The 6,715-nt window shown below is 42.3% G+C and overlaps 1 long non-coding RNA gene across 1 annotated transcript in view; it reads right to left on the bottom strand.

The window, feature by feature from the left end:
* Window positions 1-325: 325 nt before the first annotated feature.
* The window catches only part of LOC143809847 (uncharacterized), an 85,343-nt gene continuing 78,953 nt past the window's right edge, over window positions 326-6,715 (bottom strand). Inside the window, exons 3-4 of the long non-coding RNA XR_013222487.1 lie at window positions 2,500-2,670; window positions 326-602 (exon numbers count right to left, since the gene is read on the bottom strand). This is a non-coding gene — a long non-coding RNA (uncharacterized LOC143809847). The remainder of the gene's footprint in view (window positions 603-2,499; window positions 2,671-6,715) is intronic.

Below are 6,715 nucleotides of genomic sequence, written 5' to 3'. Positions count from 1 at the left end.
CCAGCCTTATTCTTACTCTTTTAAATATTGAATACATAGAAAGAGCTGCTTTTCACCTATTAAAAAGACATTCAACTTTTTCCACACATGCCACACCAATACAGTACAATACAGTACTTTTGCAGATGCTGGCTTTGGACATCTGCTTGCCTAGCATTTTTAATAAACTGGATAGAGTGACGTATGGAACTACCAAATGATCTTAATTAATTAAAGAGTGTAATGGTACAACAGTAGATCTTCCCAAAATATATGGAGGTGCACTAAACTGCTAAAACAGTTCAAATAATGCAATATGAAGGCAGTGAAAAAGTGGCACTCACCATAAAGGAAAAAAAAACTTTATTTCATGACTTAAAACATCTTTGCTTATCATGCAGGTGAGTTTTTAACATCTGCACACTTTTGCTAGTCTTCAATTTCAAGGCTTTGCAGGCGGAGCAAGTTGAGATGAAGCAAGAAACTATACTGAGTGATGCTACTCAGCCCATTCTCATACTATCTTCTCAACTTCTGATGATGAGGAGGAACAGTAGCTGGTTCCTGTGCTATAGATGGTAGTACTCACACCACCTTCATCCAGTCAGTTTGGTGTGGATGGCCTGAAGATGAGGAGAAGAGGGAGGATGAGGAGGAGTACAAGGAACACAATATGAACAGTCGCCCTTTAGGTGGGAACAGGGAAGTCTAGGCTGTTGGCAGTCTGGCACATATGGCTGAGTTTATGTTCTGCTGCTTTTCCTTTGATCCTCACATTGTATGCATTTTTGCCAATACTAACTATTGGTTGTTCACCCTTCTATACTCACACTACAAGGAGAACTTTACATCTCTCCTTCCCTTGGTGGAGAGCTCTAATAAAATGTTGCAGTACCAGAAGGCCCTAGTTGAAGAATTATTTAAAAATTCCCATCTGACAACACAGGGGGCAGAGGTCACAGTTCCTTGGACAACCAAGGAGTAGAGACTAGAGAGAAACACACCAGATGCAACAAAGGCAGGGTACATTCTTAAAGGTCTGGGACAGTTTTATTAGACCCTCCCAGCGCCCAGACCCTGATGCACAGGGTACTCTAACAAGGAGGGAAAAGTTTTGGAAGATGCTGTAGGAGTACCTTGCTGACCATCCCATTGTCCTCCGTGATTCCACTCTGCCTTACAACTATTGGGTATTTAAACTAGAAATGTGGCATGAACTGTCTCTCTATGCCTTGGAGGTCCTGGCCTACCCTGCCGCTAACGGTTTGTCAAGAGTGGGCTTTTAGTGTCGCTGGGAGTATTATAACTGGTAGGTGTATCCGCCTGTCAGCGAAAATGCTGATAGGCTGACTCTTAGCAAAATGAACTCTTATCAAAATGAACAAGGGCTGAATTGGGCCAAACTTCTGCGCACCACTGGATGACAGCAGCACCACTAGATGACAGAACATAAACTCCAATCCAGTGTTTGTTTGTTTTTCTGGTCTATTTCTATGCACCACTTTTCTCCCAACCATGGGTATACGCTTCAGGATTTTGTCTTTTTTGTGTTGTCCTCCTCTTCCTCTACCACCATGTCAAGAGGGTGATTATGCTACCCGTACTATACATTTAAAGGAGTTTAAAGGTAAACATTAACAATTTTTAGAGGCCTACCTTGAACATTACCAGTTTAAAATATCCACTCCTTCATAATAAGAAAAAAAAATTCTGAGGCTCTCCACTATGTCTCTTCAAAGGGGTATTGGAGTGACTCCTTCTAATTTTTAGCATCCTTTGCACTTAGTGCATGTGCTTTGCCAGTGAAGGAGACCCATTCCTTAGTAATGAGGATAATGTGTTTCTGTGAATCCACCTTCTAGTTGAGGAAAAATATTTTGAACCAAATGAGCCAATGGGTTCTATTACTATATGGAATTCTCACACTGCATACAGGATTTCACAGCTGGGACAGGAGAGTTTGTACAGTAAGTACAGGAGATCATAGTATCATCCATATCAGGCTTAATTAATGCAAAAAGCTCCACTATATTCCCTAGCAGGGTTGATGACATAACAGTCCTTGAAGCTGCTACATTAAACTAATCGCTTTTTTCAGGACTAATGCAATTTTATTCTGTTATAATAATACCGCTCTTATCAGAAATTTCTGTAAGATGAGGTGTGGCAGTAGGTTTAGCATATGACAGCCATCTAGTCAGGGATTATTGCCTTAAAAATTCTAAGCCTTCCTGATGATGCTTTTTTCCATGGACGCATTGACAAATTTGTTTTTACTCTGATCTGTACTTGAAATGTGTTGCCAGAGAGCTGAAGAAACAGGAAGCAGAAGAAAATGCCAGAAAGGGAGATGCTTAGGGGCCTTGTTACAAGCACAGGCAAGGGAGGCTGAAACATACTCCAGAATATCCTGTCGCATCGTAGGCCACCAGTAATGGCTAGAAATGAACTGAATAGTCTTCCTCTGCCCAGCATGACCAGCCAACTTAGAAGAGTCCCCCCTCCCACTGCAAAACTTACTTCTTATCAGGTTCTGACACTAAAGTCTTCCCGGGAGGAATATGATACAAGTTCACTGGAGCCACAGTCACCATCCTGGAGGGTTCAATAATATGCAGGGGACTTTAATCTTGGTCAGGAGACAGAAAGGACCTAGAGAGGGCATGTGTCTTGACGTTCTTCTATGTTGAACTGAAAGGTAAGACAAAATCAAAAATCAAAGCTGGCAAAGAACTGTAACCACTTAGTTTAGTGCAGATTCAATCTTTACACTGACTGTAGGTAGACCAAATTCTTATGGTCAGTGTATATGATGGCCAAATTGACTGCTCATTCAAATAAGTAGCACCATTCATTTAGGGCCATCTTGATCGCTAACAACAAAGGACCCGCAAGTTACTATACAACAGGAGAAAGACTTCTGCATGAGAACTGCCCCTGCTCCAGAGGACAAAGCATCCACTTTCAGGTGAAGCACAGGAGCAGAAGAGTAGGCCTATGTTAAAGAGAGAAATGCCTTCTCAGTCTCCTGAGTCCAGATTTTGGGATTAGCACCCTTGAGGATCATAGCAGAAATGAGGGCCGTTCAGGATGAGAAATGAGGAATGAACTGGTAAAAATCATTTTCAAACCGTAGGAACCACTGAATAGCCTTAACTCGATCTGGACGTAGCCAATTGAGAATGGAAGACACCTTCTCCGGATCCATATTCAGACAAGATGATATATGATCTATCCTTTAAAATGCAGAGAGGTCTGCTCAAAAACACATTTCTCATACTTAGCATATAGGCTATTCTCTCTGAGTCTTTGCAAGGCTAGATGAATGTTTTTCATGTGGGAGGGCAGATCTGTAGAGAAAAACAGGATATTGTCCAGAAACACCACCTGGCGGGAGTAAAGGAGATCTCTGAAGACTTCGTTCACAAATAGGGATGAGGAAGCACCAAAATGCTTGGGTGCTTATTACTCAAAACAAGCAATTTAAAATACTTGTATGCTCGTTTCGAGTAACGAGTATAACGGAGGTCAATGGGAAAGCCAATTTTTTTTCCGGCAGACCCTACATAGAGGTCTGGGGGCAGTGAAAATGGATGGGAAAAGTGCTAAATATATGGAGAACAGTATGGGGAAGAAACCTGGAAGCATCTCTGACTCACAGATCACTGCTGAGAACAATGATGTCACACTTTTACTCCACTTTAAGAACTGACAATAAAACATTCCAAACATTCCAAACAAATGAGAAATTGCATTTTGCAGGAAAAAAATGTTAAGAAACATTTTTTACTGTATAATGACTTATATATAAGGCAAAATGTTACAAAATATATAATTTAAGTAAACCAGACAGCAGCTTGCCAATTTCTCTTGCGGAGATGCGAGAAATTTCACCAATTGAATGTATTGAACGCGGTGAATATGCATGGTTCAGTGCGCTACGTCCAAAGGGCTGCTGCTTCCGGATCATGTGCACCTGGCCTCAATGGTGAAACACACAGGGCAAAAAAACGCTCAGGGAATTGACATGCAGCAGATTATTTTTTGCACCAAATCTGCAAGTCAAAAATACTCAATGTGCGCATGACACGGCGGGTTTTTCATTCACTTTGCTGGTATCAGGTTTTGCTTTAGGTTTTGTCACAAAGCTGAGCAGAAACATCGTGACAAACCACAGAATAGTCTATGAATGAGCAATGTAAGGGAGGATGGGAGCAAGAGTGGAATGGACGACAGCCGTTTTGCGCTGCAGTGGTGCTTCTACTGGTCACACAGGTAAGTGAGACTGACATCACCTCTTATTAACAGAGGGAGGCAGCTAAACCCCGACCCGGTGCTTGAACACATGTGCAGCAGCTATACATAACAATTAAAATGCATTTGGAAAACAATACAAAAACACAATAAAACCGGCTTATTACAGGAAAATGGACATATCCAATCTTTCATTCAAACCAGTGGATTCTTGCGCTCAAGTGCGCATAATCCATCTGGCCTTTCTTTTTAGTAGAAGCTTGTGCAGATCTCCTCCTTGCACTGGAAGAGACACCCTTTCAAGGCCAGCAAAAGAAAGAACCTCTGGGTTTCCTCCATGGAATTCCCTAACATACTTGATCAAACGTGGAACCCCCTTACCTGAACCAATCGAGTTGTAATGCTCTCTGAACCTCACACAGAGGGGGCGAATGGTCTTACCAATATAGAAGGACTTACAACGACATAAAACCACATACACCACATGGGTCATTTTGACAGTATGAGACACACCTCCAATGCTTCACCATCCGTTTTTTCACTATTATGTCACCCAGAGTGGTACTGCATCTATTAGAAACAATGGGACCCCTTGCTGCCACCTCCGCAATATCTTTATCATGTTCTAGAATGTGCCAATTCCTGCGAATAGCAGGCTGTATGATACCATCCATGGGGCCGAATTTAAAACAAAAAACAAATCTCTTATCGCGTTTGTGGGCAGAACCATGATTATTGTCTCTTGCCTGATTAACCCTATTGTTAGCTGTTATGATCCTAGTGGCAAGGATCGCAGGTCGGACTAGCTAAGTAACTGAACAGACTACTAGCTCTGGGGAAGTGGTAACTAGATTGACCGCAACCTGATCCTATCCGCAAACAACTATAGGCAGCCGTGGAACGTTACCTAAAAATCCTAGACGTCTCTTCACGGCCTGAGAAACTGACTATTCCTGGAGGGAAAGAAAGTCCTCTCTTGCCTCAGTGGAATGACCCCAAAGATATAGAATAGCCCCCCACAAATATTAACGGTGAGTTAAGGGGAAAGCACAAACGCAGAGATGAAATCAGATTTAGCAAATGAGGCCCGCTAATACTAGATAGCAGAAAATAGGAAGGAAACTGTGCGGTCAATAAAAAACCCTATTCAAAATATCCACGCAGAGATTGCTCGAGCCCCCGCACCAACTAACGGTGCGGGGGAAGCAACTCCGTACCCCAGAGCTTACCAGCAAAAAGAAATCACATATTAGCAAGCTGGACTAGACTCATCAGACACAGAAATCATATTGCAGGCAGATGAGCAAAAAATATTCAAACAGAACTTAGCTTATCCTGAAGAGGCAGAAAACGAGATTATCAGGAGTAATCAGAATAGCACTGAATACATTGACAGCCGGCAACAAGTGGAAGTGAAGCAGAGCTAAATAGGAGCCTCCCTGGTGAATAACGAGGCAGCTGATCCAGCCAGACCCGCAGGATAATAAACCAAACCACCAGGGGGAGCCAAAAAACCAAAGTCACACAATACCATCTGTGACCACAAGAGGGAGCCCGAAAACGGAGTTCACAACAGTTAGCCTCAATCAAAAGTTCATTGGGATAAGCCCTACAGCGGAACCTGTCACACAACTCTTCTGCCTACTGAGTGCAGCTCTCCTGAGTATTATTAATCCTCTTCAATCTTAATAATTGGCTATAAGGGAGGGAGCGTTTTACATGAGCCGGATGGAAACTATCAAAATGTAGGACAGAGTTCGTAGCAGACGGTTTTCGAAACACTCTGGTACAGATCGCACCATCCACAACGTTAATTTGTACGTCTAAAAAATCCAAATCAAGGCCTCCATGTCTCGATGTGAACGACATATTCATTTGATTAAACTCATTGAGATACTGGACAAAATCATCAAACGATTCATGAGGTCCGTCCCATATCATGAAAATGTCGTCCACATAGCGAACATAAAGTCTGATGTGCCTCAAACAATTATTTCCAATATTGTACACATAATCCTCCTCCAACAAAGCCAGAAAAAGGTTCCCAAAAGTGCACGCTACCGGAGTTCCCATCGCGGTCCCAGTGCATTGCAAGAACCAGGAATCCATAAATTTGAACGCATTGTGTTTTAATATGAAATCCATGCCCTCACACACAAAGTTGACAAAACCATCACTTCTTTTTAATGACCCCAAAATTTTCCTCAAAGCTGCTACACCCAAATCCTGGGGGATCCTAGTGTACAGGCTTTCCACGTCAATAGAGACCAAGGAAAGGCCTGCCTGCCAAGTAATACCCCTAAGGACCCCTAAAAACTCATCAGTATCCTTAATATAGGAGGGAATGTCATGCAGCAAAGGGCGCAACAACCAATCCATGTACTGTGATAATGGCTCTGTAAGGTTATTACCAAGAAAATATAATCCAGACAATGGAATACCCTATGGCTAAGCAACACAATAATGTTAAAATTATGGTAAA

This window comes from Ranitomeya variabilis, chromosome 2 (genome assembly GCF_051348905.1).
Source record: "Ranitomeya variabilis isolate aRanVar5 chromosome 2, aRanVar5.hap1, whole genome shotgun sequence".
Lineage (NCBI taxonomy): Eukaryota > Metazoa > Chordata > Amphibia > Anura > Dendrobatidae > Ranitomeya > Ranitomeya variabilis.
Note: the sequence above shows the minus strand (reverse complement) of the source record. Positions and strands in the feature narration are given on the sequence as shown.